Raw genomic sequence first — 16402 nt, 5'->3', positions numbered from 1 at the left:
CAGCATAGGCCGGGATCACTGAGGGCTGAAAATGGCAACAAGCATGCTGAATACATGCCGCCATGGCATGGCCATCTAGGCAACTGTATTCACCTGCTTGGTGAAGACTTTGAACCTGGTGCCTGGTAACGCACCTTGATCGGCTTAGGCAATTATGTGAATTGTCTGCTATGCCTGTTTAAGTTATGGGTTTAATGAGATAAAATGTTATATGCTATGTTTGTGGAGTTTTCTTGCTGGGTCATGGCTCACGGGTGCTCTATGGTGTAGGTAAGCACAAAGGAAAGGCCGACCAAGCATGAGTTTGAGGGCATGGAGCATCCCATATATGTTTGGCTTACCTAGGCGCCACAGTTGGGGGTAGTTTTGAGGAACGTGCAATAATCGTTTTATTTTGTTGCTTAGGTCGACTGCACACTAACTTTTGAGTTGTAAATCTAGCTCTCAGACGAGCTACGACACAAGTGCAAGTGTAGGTGGGTATGAAGCAGTCATTTACAACCCTGACGTATTTCGAATGCTTGACAGCCCATATCATTAGGAAGTACATTAACATAAATACGGATCCACCAACATGCCCATCCCACAACTCATTGTTTTTTTTTGCCACTCTAAGCTTGAAACTGAACATATATTTTATAACAATGTTTTTGGATTCCAATGTAACACTTTTATGATTTAAATGAATGTCCAAACTTTTATATAGAATTTTTATGCTAATGAGTCTTTATTTTAGTTAATCAAACATTTTGGTCTAATACCTCAATTAGTAAGTTAATGGCACATTTCAAAATCACATGGTAACGACTCTAGGGTAGTAGGATGTTACAAGAGTAATTAAGATTTACATATTATAATGAAGCCCTGTGAGCTCTTCACAGGGTTGACTTCATCAGTATTTATCCTGCACCGTCTCCAGAAAAGAATGTCCTTAAAGAGGACTACGTCCCAAGGAATATTGTAACGACCCAAATTTGCTAATAGGACTTAGAGCCTGGATTAGTGTGCCTGGAGGGCAATAAATGGATTATTATGTTAATATATGAATTAATGTGAATATATGATAATGATGCATGTTTAGTTGAGTTAAATGTGCATGTGGGCCTCGTCTGGATATTAGGGGTATAAATGTGATAACTGTTACATATTTGAGATATGTCTGTGCAGCACGATCCGAGACAATCCTGGGGAGCGGTTAGCCAGAAAGTCACAACGGGGTTGAGATTCCAACTCGGGGTGAGTCGAGGGGTAATTTGGGTATTGGATATATTATTAGGTTATCAGGTTATGAAAATAAATATTTGGAGATATATTTGAGGTTAGAATGTCTAGGAGGAAATACTTGGAAAATTTACCATTTTGCCCTCGGGGACATTTTGGTACCCCGAGCCTTGAGGTAACCACATAGACTAAGTTAAATAAAACAAAGGAAGGAAACATTTAGAAACTTAAGAAACCGACACTTCCTTCCTCCCAGCTGAAGATAATTCTTATCTCTTTCTCTCTTTCACTCCCTAAGACAAACTCAAGGAAATTCTGGTGTAAGCTAGCTAAAGCAAGGAATTGGGCTGAGAAAACTTAGGAGCTAAAATCTTGAGGATTAAGGATCAAACTCAGGGACTAAGCTCTGCAAAGGTAAGCTTTAATTATAAAGATTGTGTTTAGAATTGCTGCTGGTTTGTTAGAGTTTGCATGTTAGTTAAGCTTGATATGTTTTTGGGTATTTTAGTTGAGTTTTGGAGTAGGTTTTTAATGGGTTTTGATGCTGATATTGAGCTGGAATGATTGTGTTGATTATCTAGGATTGTTAGCTAAGTTTTGGGTGAATTGGCTTGAGGAAAGGTGTTGAAAGATGGTGAAGAAAACTGGGTTTGGAGGTGAGGGCCGCGGCCCTAGGATGGGCATGTCGCGACCCTTGTGCACGCGCGGCCATGGGAGGCCGAGAAGTTCATGCGCGCCGAGGCGCTTGGTGTGCTCGCCGTGGCCCGTGTTGGTAAGAAAGCCCTTGTTCCCATAGAGCTTTTATGCAGGGCTGAGCCCAATGTGTTTGAATAGAATTGGTATGCAGGGATGAGCCCAACGTGTTTGAATTGCAGGGCGTAGCCCTTTCATTGTATTTGCTAGTATTCTATACTTTTTTATTATGCTCTGAGTGCAATTATGTTAACGATCGGCAAGAGCCAGGAACAGTGTAGGCCGAGGTCGGCAGGGGGCCAGGAACGGCATTAGGCACGTTGGGTGCAAGGCCAAGTACGGCAAGGGGCCGGGAGCAGCGTTGAGCACGTGGAGTGCGAGTTGCCAGGGCGAGTCCCTAAAAGGATACCTAGGATATCCTCACGGTATGGACCGCGAACCCAAGGCTTGGTAAATGCCTGGGATGGCTAGGCCGTATGTGTTTAGCCCATTGGTGGCTTGTTTATATGCTTGATATATGTGTTGCATATATTATCTATTTGTGGGTTTTCTTGCTGGGCTTCAGCTCACAGATGCTTTGTGGTGTAGGTAAGGGTAAGGAGGAAGCCAACCGACAATGAGCGTGGCAGGCGTGAGGCGGCATGTACATGTTGGGCCAGCCTGGCTGCCACAACCAGAAGATTTTTGGGAGATGATTGTAAATAAACTTAGATTTTTTCGTTTAGTCGACTTGGTTCAATTTATATGATGTAAATGTTTCTAAACTGTATTTTGGGATCCTAGGTGTCAAACTTTAATGATTTTCAATGAAATGGAATTATTTCTAAAGTTTTCTTTCCTCTGTTTATGGCTTAATTACACTATTTGACCTAAAACCTCGATTAGCGAGTTGAATGCACGTTTTTAAACTCACTTGGTAACGGCTCTAAGGAAGTAGGGCGTTAAAATTTGGTATCAGAGCGAGCCAAGGTTATTAGATCTGGAGATTGAGCTAACATGTACACTCGCTGTCAATGACAGTCTCAACTTAGGGTTGGTTGGTAAGATTGGTTAATATGTTTGAATATGTGTTTGAATCCCCTGTTTGCCTGCTTATCTTATATAGAGCATGATGAATGAGTTAACATATGCATGATGCTAAGGCATGGCCCGTTGTGTGTTATATGTTATACTAGTTATTATTTGTGGATGACTGATGTGTTTGGGAGGTGGTTTTGGATAATGTTATCATGCCTGATGAGCGGCGTCGTTGGTTGCAGGCATATTTGTTGAGATGCCTTGACAATCAGCTAGACTCCGCGACAGTAGGGGCGATGATGACAACTAGGGTCAGGACCCTCCACCTGCCCCACAGAATTGGCAAGAGATGTTTGCCTAGATGGAAACAATACTACCGCGAACAGAGGAAGAGTTGCGGGAGTTGAGGCAGCAGGCCCCACCTCAGGTTACTGGGTTGCCAGTGCAGCAAGTTCCAGCACTAGTGTCAGTGCAGTCTACTGAGGAGAATAAGTGGGAACCTTTGTATGAGAGGTTCAGGAAGCAGCCTCCTCCCACCTTCGAGGGTGGATCAGACCCACTGAGGGCAGAGCAGTGGATGAATATGACTTCCTCAATTCTGGATTTTATGAGAGTTCAGGGGAATAAGAGGGTAGCCTGTGACGGCTACATGTTTAGAGAGGATGCCCGCATTTGGTGGGATGTGGTGGTTCAGAGAAGGGATGTATCAGTGATGACCTGGGAAGAATTTAGAAAATTGTTTAATGAGAAGTATTACAGTGTGGCAGTTCGAGCTGCGAAGGTTGATGAGTTTATCAACCTAACTCAGAATCGATCGACAATGACGGAGTATGCTATAAAGTTTGATAGTTTGACGAAGTTTGCGCCAGATTTAGTGCCGACCGATGCGGCAAGAAGGAATAGGTTCGTGCGGGGGTTGAATGTTATGATTGTCCATGATGTGAATATTACCCTGGATCCAGAGACTACTATTTATGGCCAGGTGGTGGACAAGGCCCTTACTGCTGAGAGGGCCGAAGATCAGATTTGGAAGGATAGCGTTGTTAGGCGTGATGCCAGGAGGACAGTGCCTCCTTTTGTTGGATTCAGTCATGGTGGAGGTTCTAGTGAGCAGAAGAGGAAGGCTCCAGATTCCTTTGTTCCTCCAAGTTTAGATAGGAGGGCACGGGGTGCTTCCACTGGCCGTCCGGGTGGCAGTGACAACTGGAGGAGTTTTCCAGTGTGTCTGCGGTGCAGGCAACGACACCAGGGTGAGTGCAGGATCAGGGCTTGTTTCGTTTATGGAAGTGCCAGTCATCTGAAAAGGGATTTCCCTCAAGTTAAGAAGGAGGAGCAGAAGCCGAGTGACAGTCTTGCTCCTGCCAGGGTATTCACTTTGACACAGACTGAGGCGGAGGCTAGCCCCTCAGTTGTGACAGGTCAGATCTCTAGTGCTGGTTCTTTGTATACTGCATTGTTTGATTCAGGGGCTACCCATTCATTTGTATATGCTAGAGTGATAGATCTGCTTTGTAGACCTAGTGGTGTGTATGCTAGGTGATTTCAGACTTTGTTGCCAACAGGAGAATTGGTAGTCTCTAGGAAGTGGATTAGAACATTGCCAGTAGAGGTCGATGGTAAGGAACTGTCTGTTGATTTGATTGAGCTAGAGATGGATGATTTTGATATGATTTTAGGAATTAATTGGTTATAATATGGGGCTACAATTTACTGTAAGCGCAGAATGGTGACTTTTGAACCAGAAGGAGAGGTGCCCTTTGTGTTTGTGGGATCAGTTAGTGGACCGCGTGTACCGATGATTTCATCCTTGAGAGCTAGAGACTTGATGCAAGAAGGTTGCATAGGATTCCTAGCGAGTGTTGTGGATACCTCTAGGGTGGTGTCGGTTTGACCGGGTGAGACTAGATTGGTTCGTGAGTTTCCAGCAGATTTGCCAGGGTTGCCGCCGCAGCGGGAGGTTGACTTTGGTATAGAGTTGATACCATTGGTAGAGCCATTATCAAGGATACCTTATAGAATGGCTCCAACTGAGTTAAAGGAGTTGAAGATTCAGTTGCAGGAGTTACTTGATTTGGGGTTCATCAGACCGAGTTTCTCGCCATGGGGTGCTACAGTGTTGTTCGTTAAGAAGAAGGATGGGTCCCTTAGGATGTGTATTGATTATAGGGAGCTGAACAAGTTAACCATTAAGAACAAGTACCCACTGCCTAGGATCGACAATTTGTTTGATCAGCTACAGGGAAGAACAGTGTTTTCCAAGATAGATCTTCGGTCAGGTTACCATCAGTTAAGGATTAAAGAGGAGGACATACCAAAGATCGCTTTCCGAACGAGGTATGGACACTATGAATTTCGGGTTATATCCTTTGGATTAACCAATGCCCCAGCAACCTTTATGGACATGATGAATAGGGTTTTCAAGGATTATCTGGACAAGTTTGTGATTGTATTCATCGACGACATCCTAGTGTACTCCCGGTCAGAGACAGAGCACGCGCAACATCTGTGGTTGGTTTTACAGCGGTTGAGAGAGCATAAGTTATATGCTAAGTTTAGTAAGTGTGAGTTCTGGTTGCCACAAGTTACATTTTTGGGTCATATCGTCAGTAAGGAGGGGATTCTGGTTGACCCAAGTAAGATTGAGGCGGTCAGAGATTGGCCTAGACCGAGCAATGTTCCTGAAGTGAGAAGCTTTTTGGGTTTAGCAGGGTATTATCGGCAGTTTGTTAAGTGGTTCTCTAGAATACCTATGCCATTGACAGAGATGACAAAGAAGAAGACAAGGTATGTCTGGATGGATAGATGTTAGAACAGTTTTAAGGAGTTGAAGCGGCGACTGATCACCGCGCCAGTGTTAAGCTTGCCAACAGAGAATGAAAAGTTTGTGGTTTACTGTGTTGCATCTAGACAGGGTTTGGGGTGCGTGCTGATGCAAGCTGGTAAAGTGATAGCCTAGCATCGAGGCAGTTGAAGGAATACGAGCAGAGATATCCTACGCATGACCTGGAGTTGACAGCGGTGGTGTTTGCACTTAAGATTTGGAGGCATTATCTTTATGGTGAGAGGTGCGAGATATACACCGACCATAAGAGCCTAAAGTATTTCTTTACTCAGAAGGATCTGAATATGCGCCAGAGGCGGTGGCTGGAGTTGGTTAAGGATTATGATTGCGATATCCAATACCATCTTGGGAAGGCTAATGTAGTGGCTGATGCATTGAGTCGGAAGGGCAAAGGACAGATGTTCAGTTCAAGGCAGATATCGGACAAGCTAGCTGAGGAGATGACCAGAGTAGTTATAGAGTTGGTGGTTGGTCAGTTGGCCGACATCACTCTTCAGTCTACACTCCTTGAGAGGATCAAGGACGCGCAGGGGAAAGATTCCCAGTTGAGAGGTCCTAGGGAGAGTGCCTTAGTCGGAGCGACTAAGGACTTTTCCAATTCAGAGATGGGGTTACTAAAGTACAAGGGTCGGATTTGCGTTCCGATGGATTCTGATTTCCAGCGAGAGATCTTAGATGAATCACATACCACTCTTTACTCCTTGCACCCAGGCATGACGAAGATGTACCAGGACTTGAGAGCTCTATATTAGTGGTCGGGCATGAAGAGGGATGTGGTGGATTATGTGGCTAAGTGCTTAACTTTCCAGCAAGTTAAGGCTGAGCACCAGAGGCCAGTAGGGTTGTTGCTGCCTCTGGGGATCCCAAAATGGAAGTGGGAAGATATTACTATGGACTTTGTGGTTGGTTTACCGAGAACTATGGGACAGCATGACTCGGTGTGGGTGATTATGGATAGGTATACCAAGTCCGCCCACTTTTTTCCTGTTAGGACAACTTATACTGTGGAGCAGTATGTTGAGTTATATGTGAAGGAGATTGTTCGACTTCATGGGGCTCCGAGGTCGATAGTATTCGACAGAGACCCCACCTTCACCTCCAAGTTTTGGGAGAGTCTGCTGAAGGCTATGGGCACGCAGTTACGGTTTAGTACCGCTTATCATCCTCAGATGGATGGGTAGTCTGAGAGGACGATTAAGATATTTGAGGATATGCTGCGAGCTTGTGTGCTTGATTTTGGGGGATCGTGGAGTAAGTATCTCCCTTTGATCGAGTTCTCATACAACAACAGTTATCAGGCAACCATCGGAGTGGCTCCATACGAGATGCTTTATGGAAGAAAGTGCAGATCACCTGTTCATTGGGATGAGACAGGTGAGAGGAGATATCTGGGTCCTGAGATGGTTCAGAGGACCAATGAGGCAATTGAGAGGATTAGAGCGCGTATGCTCGCCTCCTAGAGTTGAAAGAAAAGTTATTTAGACTTGAAACGCAGGAGCGTAGAATTTAAGGTTGGTGATCATGTGTTCCTTAGGGTTTCACCCATGAAAGGTGTGAAACATTTTGGTGTTTGGGGCAAGTTGAGCCCTAGGTTTGTTGGCCCCTTTGAGGTTCTGGAATGGGTTGGAGAGGTAGCTTACAGACTAGCGATGCCTCCAGCTTTATCAGGGGTTCATGATGTTTTCCATGTATCCATGCTCCGGAAGTATATGTCAGATTCAATGCATGTCCTATGTTTTGAGAATCTGGAGCTTGATCAGGATTTTTCCTATGAGGAGAAGCCGGTTCAGATTCTTGACCGAAAAGATAAAGTCTTGCGGAGCAAGACCATCGCCTTAGTGAAAGTGCTGTGGAGAAACAACAAGGTTGAGGAGGCGACATGGGAACTTGAGTCAGAGATGAGGGAGCAGTACCCCGAGTTTTTCAGGTAATTTCAAGGACGAAATTTCTGTAAGGAGGGGATAGTTGTAACGATCCGAATTTGCTAATATGGCTTAGAGCCTTGATTAGTGTGCCTGGAGGGCAATAAATGGATTATTATGTTAATATATGAATTAATGTGAATATATGATAATGATGCATGTTTAGTTGAGTTAAATGTGCATGTGGGCCCCGTCTGGAAAATAGGGGTATCAATGTGATAACTGTTATATATTTGAGATATGTCTGTGCAACACGATCCGAGACAGTCTTGGGGAGCGGTTAGCCAGAAAGTCACAACGGGGTTGAGATTCCGACTCGGGGTGAGTCGAGGGGTAATTTTGGTATTGGATATATTATGGGGTTATCCGGTTATGAAAAAAAATATTTGGAGATATATTTGAGGTTAGAATGTCTAGGAGGAAATATTTGGGAAATTTACCATTTTTCCCTCGGGGACATTTTGGTACCCCGAGCCTTGAGGTAACCACATAGACTAAGTTAAATAAAACAAAGGAAGGAAGCATTTAGAAACTTAAGAAAATGACACTTACTTCCTCCCAGGTGAAGATAGTTCTTTTCTCTTTCTCTCTTTCACTCCCTGAGACAAACTCAAGGAAATTCTGGTGTAAGCTAGCTAAAGCAAGGAATTGGGCTGAGAAAACTTCGGAGCTAAAAGATTAAGGATTAAGGATCAAACTCAGGGACTGAGCTCTGCAAAGGTAAGCTTTAATTATAAAGATTATGTTTAGAATTGTTGTTGGTTTGTTAGAGTTTGCATGTTAGTTAAGCTTGATCTGTTTTTGGGTATTTTAGTTGAGTTTTGAAGTAGGTTTTTAATGGGTTTTGATGCTGATATTGAGCTAGAATGATTGTGTTGATTATCTTGGATTGTTAGCTATGTTTTGGGTGAATTGGCTTGAGGAAAGGTGTAGAAATATGGTGAAGAAAACTGGGTTTGGAGGTGAGGGTCGCGGCCCTAGGATGGGCATGCCGCAGCCCGTGTGCGCGCCCGGCCATGGGAAGCCGAGAAGTTCATGCGCGCCGCGGCCCGTGTGGGTGTCAGTGAGGTGCTAGCCAGAACGCTTGTGGGCAGGGCCGTGGCTCTTAGTGCCAGTTTGTGTTTTTAAGGGTGTTTAGGCTTGGGAACTCAATGGTTAAGGCTCGGGATGGATTTTATCACCCGGATTGATAGAATTCAAGGTCCCGGAGGTTAGAGTTAAAGATTGAAGTTATTTAATGAATTAGAACTTGATGGATGGATATTGATAATGTGTTGTGACTAGGGTTTTAGCGAGGCTCAAGTTAGAGGATTGTGCTCGGGACATCGGTGCTCGGAAAGCTGGGGACTCAGGTAAGAAAACCCTTGTTCCCATAGAGTTTGTATGCAGGGCTGAGCCTAATGTGTTTGAATAGAATTGAATTGCAGGGCGTAGCCCTTTGATTGTATTTGCTAGTATTCTGTACTTGTTTATTATGCTCTGAGTGCAATAATGTGAACGATTGGCAAGCGCTGGGAACGCTGTAGGCCGAGGTTGGCAGGGAGCGGGAACGTCAAAGGGCCGGGAACGACATTAGGCACGTTGGGTGCAAGGCCGAGTATGGCAAGGGGCCGGGAGCAGCGTTGAGCACGTGGAGTGCGAGTTGCCAGGGCGAGTCCCTAAAAGGATACCTGGGATATCCTCACGGTGTGGACCACGAACCCAGGGCTTGGTAAATGCCTGGGACGGCTAGGCCGTATGTGTTTAGCCCATTGGTGGCCTGCTTATATGCTTGATATATGTGTTGCATATGTTTTCTGTTTGTGGGTTTTCTTGCTGGGCTTCGGCTCACAGATGATCTGTGGTGCAGGTAAGGGTAAGGAGAAAGACAACTGACTATGAGTGTGGCAGGCATGAGGCGACGTGTACATGTTGGGCCAGCCTGGCTGCCACAGCTAGAAGATTTTTGGGAGATGATTGTAAATAAACTTAGATTTTGTCGTTTAGTCGACTTGGTTCAATTTATATGATGTAAATGTTTCTAAACTGTATTTTGGGATCCCAGGTGTCAAACTTTTATGATTTTCAATGAAATGGAATTATTTCTAAAGTTTTCTTTCCTCTGTTTATGGCTTAATTACACTATTTGACCTAAAACCTCGATTAGCGAGTTGAATGCACGTTTTTAAACTCACTTGGTAACGGCTCTAAGGAAGTAGGGCGTCACAACTATAGTTATGACGTCCCTCATGTCCTTTCCATTCAAGTCACCCAGGCATGTGGGAATTGTCCCTCGAGCCTGGAGAAGAGCGCCAAGTGTCAAGTACAGGGAACATGGAGCAGAAGCATTTTTCTGCCATTTTATCGTTACCAAAGTCGTGGTGTCGAATCCGTACAAGTGACAAGCAGATGTCCCACAATACTTCCTAACACAAAAAAGGTGCAGCTACCCCATGACATTGTCAAGGACGTGTTGTCCCAAAAAGTTGTGGGCTGTAACCTCATAAATGGGCCAACTTTGATATGCCTAGGCCCACTAGCTCCTTAACTAAGGGAATGTATATTTATTATTAATTAATACCTCATTAAGGGAAAATGTTTGTAATAAATCCCCATCAATGAAATTAATTATCCTCAACAATCTATAAATAGGTCTAGGCCACACATTGTAAAAGGAGACCGATTTGACTCCCTTATTTTGCATTCAGAGCATTGTTAAACACTGCCTGAACTCCATAGAGCTGGAAACCCCCAAGCTCCTCAAATCCTAATACAAGTGACTTGTGGACTAGGGTTAACTAATAAACTGAACTACATAAATCCCTGTGTTCTTTCTTGCATTTCTTTGAGATTTTTGGTTAATTAGTTGATAGCAAAAAAAGGTAGTCAACATTTCAGTGCTTTCATTTAGATCTTGAAGAAAATTTTGAAGAGACAGACATTGTGACTAACAGACGCAACGTAACTGAAGAAATCCCTACACCCACCATCACTGAGGGAGGAGAAGTGTTAGAGAAGTGTCACCAGACGTAGTGGCACTGGTGGTTGTGGTATCGACTCTTATATATGGTCAGGACATGCAGGCCATGTCACCACCCCTCATACTTCCACTACTTGGCAAAGATGGATGTCAGCGTTACACTCCTATGCTCCCCATGGTCGTACAACCTGTTCCCGTACGCGTACTTTATACCTGAAGGTTGCCCTCGTATATCGAAGATACACCCTTGATCCAAGCCCTTTTTTACTTTGCTAAATATAAGAAGATCTATAGCCTTGAGTGAGATAAACATGTGGGAGTCGCGCCTCGCTGGTGACACCTTCCTTAGAAAATAGAGGAGGGCCTCTTCAACGGGGCATATACTTATATCATAGAGGCGTCGCCTTGGGAGAAGGTGCATGGGCTTGGGCATCTAGGCTCGGCCGAGGCATGGCCTTGCGAGACGTGAGACGGTGTGTGTCCCTGGGTACTTGGAGGAGGTATCGTGAGATGGGATGGTGTGGGAGGCCCTCATTTGGAGCATGCAGTTGGTCGCACGAGGTTCTCATGTGGAACACGCGGCTGGTGGCATGAGATCCTCATTTGGAGCACGCAGTTAGTGGTGTGAGGCCCTCATTTGGAGCACGCGGCTGGTGGCGCCAGGTCCTCATGTGGAGCACGTGCTTGGTGGCGCGCGACCCTCATGTGGAGCACGTGGCTGGTGGTGTGAGTCCCTCATCTGGAGCACACGGATGGTGGCGTGAGGCCCTCATTTGGAGCACGCGACTGGAGGCACAAGGCCCTCATTTGGAGCATGCGGATGGTGGCATGAGGCCCTCATTTGGAGCACATGATTGGTTGGGCGAGGCCCTCATTTGGAGCACGTGGCTAGTAGCCCGAGGCCTTTATGTGGAGCATGCGGCTGGTGGTGCGAGGCCTTCATGTGGAGCATGCGTCTTGTGGTGCGAGGCCCTCATTTGGAGAATGCAGCTGGTGGCGCGAGGCCTTCATGTGGAGCACACGGCTGGTGGCGCGAGGCCCTCATGAGGAGCATGCGGCTAGTGGCGCGAGGCCCTCATTTGGAGCACGCTGCTGGTGGTGCGAGGCCCTCATTTGGAGCACACAGCTGGTGGCTCGAGGCATTGATTTGGAGCACGCGGCTGGTGGCGCGAGACCCTCATTTGGAGCACGCGGCTAATGGCACAACAGGTTAGTCTCGCAAAGACCCTGTGCGAGGCTTGGTCCTTTCAGGATCATGTCCAATTTTCGGTGTTTACACTTTCCCCCCAGTCTACGAGAGTCATTAGGCTCTCTTGTAGACTTCAAGCTGCGATGCATTCGGGATGTCTGCGAGGTATTAGCTTGCAGATCCCAAGGCAAGTGCCAAGCCCCCTTTGGACCATTGATCAGGCATCAAATCCAATGGCTAAGATGAGCTTATGGATCTTATAAGTAGACCTTCATCTCAAGCACAATATTTACATTTTATCTTCTTATCTTGGTGGTTTTAAGGTCTTCATTTCCTCTCTCTTTTTTCTTATTTTGGATTCTTTGTTTGTTCATCATCACTATATATATTTTATATATATATGCGATCATTTGCTTTTTTCCCTCTATGTTTGAGGTCCTTTTGAGCCCGCAAAAAGGGTTTTGATAGGTTTGTCTTTGGTGTACCTTGATTGTATTTAAAGGATATGTTGACCCTTTGGGTTCTAGCCATCCTTTATATATTCTTGCGCGCGCTTATTATCTCTTACGAGAAGCATTCTTCTCGTCATTATGCATAGTACTATTTTGGCAAGGGCTCTTTTAGGACTCTTTTTGGCTAGACGACTTGGTGGCTGTTGTAGGCTTATTGGTGGATGCTCTTCCTGAGGTCTTTCCTCTCATGGAGGCATCAACCTTTGTTAGGAGGCTTTTCCTCTCATGGAGGTATCAGCCTTTATTAGGAGGCTCTTCTTGTAGGACCTTTTGACCCTCTTGATGTTCATAAGGGTAGCTAATCCTTGTGAACTCGAGAGATGCCTTACAAGATTTTCTTCCTTTTATATATATTTTTTATAAGGGTCTCTTTTAGGACCCTTTTTGGTTGTGTACTCTCCTCCCCAAGTGGTTGGCGAGATTTATCTCGTCGGGCATTTTGATCATTTTGCTCATGCACTTTGATAATTCCAATTGGTGATAGGTACACAAGAGTTAGATACATGTTCACGTAAATGAGGAGTGTGACATGTCAATAAGAAACATATTCATTAAAAATAAGGAGAGTACAATGTTCTCTCTACATATCAGGGCATCTAAGTTACCCCTCTAATTCGTAGTTGTTGAGCGGGGCTAATTGTGGTAACCCTTTTGGTGATCATACTAAAAGCGGAGCTTTAACCATCGGTTCTGATCTTCACGGTGATTTTGGGGTTGAACTATCTCGGGTATGTGCTCCCATGCACTACCATCGCCATAAGTTCTGGCGGTCTCATGGCTGTGCGAAGGGACATGTTATAACATTCCCTTGCTTCGTTCTGTTCCCCTTTCGTGCTCGCCACCCCCCAGGAGTTGGGAATTTTATGGACAAGTGGTATACATGGGTTACTGCCTTCAATTCTCTTAGGGAGGGTCTCCATAATACCATGTTGAAGGCCGAGGAGCAGCTTACTACGAAAAAGTTTGTCATCACAGTGGTCTGTCTGGGCGGCTCTCCCATAGTGAGGGCTAACTCGATTGCACCTAGAGGATGTATCGAGTCTCCTATAAACCCATACAGGGAGGTGTTACAGGACTTTAGGTTTCTGATACACAGTCCCATCTTCTCTAAGGTCGGGTAATATAGGATGTCTACAGAGTTTCCGTTGTCCACTAGGACCCGTTGTACCATCATGTTTGCAAGCGGAATAGTCAACAACAAGGGTGGGCTTCGTCTGGCTTCCTTGGCGTACCTATCTCACCCTTTTCTCGATTCTCCTTTGAATCCTGGTCCTCCAAAGATCATTCTCACCTCTCCTTGCACTTCTGGGGCCACATCTCGCGCTCGTGGTGAGGGTGGTCTATCACCAGGTCTTTCATTTTCTCATCAGACGTATCTTCCCAAGTGCCCCTGCGTATGAGTTCCTTTATTTCCACATTTAAATGGGTGCATTCCGCAGTGGTGTGGCCAATGTCTTTATGATACTAACAATACTTTCCAGGGTCTCTCTTTGACCAATCTCTCTTCATTGGTGGGGGTCTCCTGAAGGGGACCTGATTCTCATTTGCTATGAAGATATGCTCCCTAGTATGTGTCAGGTCAGTGTAGAAGGAGTGGGATGTTTTCCTAGGGTTACCTCCGTGTTTGTGCTTCATCTGGTGTTCATCTCTTAGGCCCTCGTATACCCTTTTAATTTTTTTGTCATTCGAACTTCCAGGGGCAGGATGCTTGACACGTGATGCCTTCAAGTTCTCATGACCGTCTTCGACACGAATGTACTTTTGTGACCATTCGTAGAAATCGTCTAAGTCTGTGACCTCCCTTTTGACTGTGTTATCCCAAAGCTTACTTCCTGGGAGCACTGCGGCCGAGATCGCCATCTTGAGTTCTCCCCTGGTTAGGCATCCCACTTTAGTTGCCTCCATGTTGAACCTATGGATGTAGCTCTTGAAGCTCGCTCCTTCACCTTGCTTTATATTAGCGAGGCTAGTGCCGAGTAGGGTATAATCGCGTACGACATGATGTTGTTGGAGAAACTCGTTAGAAAATTGTTTCCATGACCTAATAGACCCTGGTCAGAGTCTTTTGAACCATTTGTAAGCAGGTTCTTTTAACGTGACAGCGAAGTAGTGGTACTTGGTCCTGCTATTAATTCCTCTCAACTTCATTAGGTCATTGAATGTGTCTAGATGGTATTTAGGGTCCGTATTTCCCTCATAAGGGGTCATATGAGGTTCTTTAAAGTTAGCCTAGAGTCGTTCCAATTGGATTTCTCGTGTGAAAGGTGATTTGTAGTCAAAATCTTCATCGGTAATGTTCCCCCAGACGTTGTGGTGATCTTGCTCCGAAGGCTCCTCATCTTTGTGTCTATCTCTTGTCGCCCCATATTCAAGGAGTCCCTCAGCTTGGAAGGGGTCAGGTTCAATTTATAGTGAAGCTCCAATGTATGATGATACATTGTGGTCCCGAGGGACCATATGGTACATGGGTTCATCACCAGTGTGGTGGCACAGGTAGTAGTGGTGCAGAAGGTTGTGGTGTCTGCTCTGGTACATAGACAGGGTCTGTGGGGATGCCTTCACTGCTTATTTAGTACGGGTGTCAGAGAAGTGGCACCAAATGTAGTGGGACAGGTGTTCGTGGTGTCGTCTCTAATATATGGTCAGAGACATACAGGCCATGTCACCACTCCTCGTACTTCCACTACTTGGCAGAGACGGATGTCAGCGTTACGCTCCTGTGCTCCCCATGGTCGTACAACTTGCTCCTGTACGCGTAATTTATACCTGAAGGTTGCCCTCGTATATCAAAGATACACCCTTGTTCCAAGCCCCTTTTTACTTTGCTAAATATAAGAAGATCTATAGCCTTGAGTGAGATAAGAATGTGGGAGTCGCGGCCCGCTGATGACACCTTCCGTAGAAAATAGAGGAGGCCTCTTGAGTAGGGCATACACTTATATCATAGAGGCGTGGCCTCGTGAGACGGTGCATGGGCCTGGGCACCTAGTCGCAACTGAGGAGTGGCCTTGTGAGATGCGAGACGGTTCGCATCCTTGGGTACTTGGGTGAGGATAGCGAGGCTTGGTCTTGCAATATGGGATGGTGCACGAGGCCATCATTTGGAGCATGCGGCTGGTGGCGTAAGGTCCTAGTGTGGAGCATGCAACAGGTGGCACGAGGCCCTCATTTGGAACACACAGCTGGTGGCGCGAAGCCCTCATTTGGAACACACAGCTGGTGGCAGAAGGCCTTCATGTGGAGCATGCGGCTGGTGGCGCGAGGCCGTCATTTGGAGCACACGGCTGGTGGCGCGAGGCCCTCATGTGGAGCACGCGGCTGGTGGCGCGAGGCCCTAATGTGCAGCACACGGCTAGTAGTGCGAGGCCCGCATCTGGAGCACGCGACTGGTGGCACGAGGCCCTCATTTGGAGCACACGGCTGGTGGTGCGAGGCCCTCATTTGGAGCATGCGGCTAGTGGCGGGAGGCCTTCATTTGGAGGACACGGCTAGGGGAGCGAGGCCCTCATTTGGAGCACGCAGCTGGTGGGGCGAGGCCCTCATGTGGAGCATGTAACTGGTGGCGCGAGGCCCTCATGTGGTGCACGCGGCTTGTAGCGCCCCAAATTTGCTAATAAGGCTTAGGGCCTTGATTAGTGTGCCTGGAGGGCAATAAGTGATTTATTATCATTATATGCGAATTTGATGAGTATGTGATTAGAAATGCATGTTTAGGTGAATTAAAAATGCATGTGGGCCTCGTCTGGTTATTAGGGGCATGCTTGTAATTTTAGCCCAATTAGGGCATAAATGTGATAAATGTGGTAAATGTGATATACTCGTGATATATATGTGTAGCACGATCCGAGACAGTCCTTGGGAACTATCAGCCAGAAAGTCACAACGGGGTTGAGAATCCGACTCGGGGCGAGTCGAGGGGTAATTCGGGTATTAGATGTTTTATGGGGTTATCTGGTTATGGAAATAAATATTTGGAGATATATTTGAGGTTAGAATGTTTAGGAGGGAATATTAGGGAAAATTACCATATTTCCCTCGGGGGCGTTT

Source organism: Humulus lupulus, chromosome 4, assembly GCF_963169125.1.
Source record: "Humulus lupulus chromosome 4, drHumLupu1.1, whole genome shotgun sequence".
In the NCBI taxonomy this organism is placed as follows: Eukaryota; Viridiplantae; Streptophyta; class Magnoliopsida; order Rosales; family Cannabaceae; genus Humulus; species Humulus lupulus.
This window is presented reverse-complemented; position numbering follows the sequence as displayed.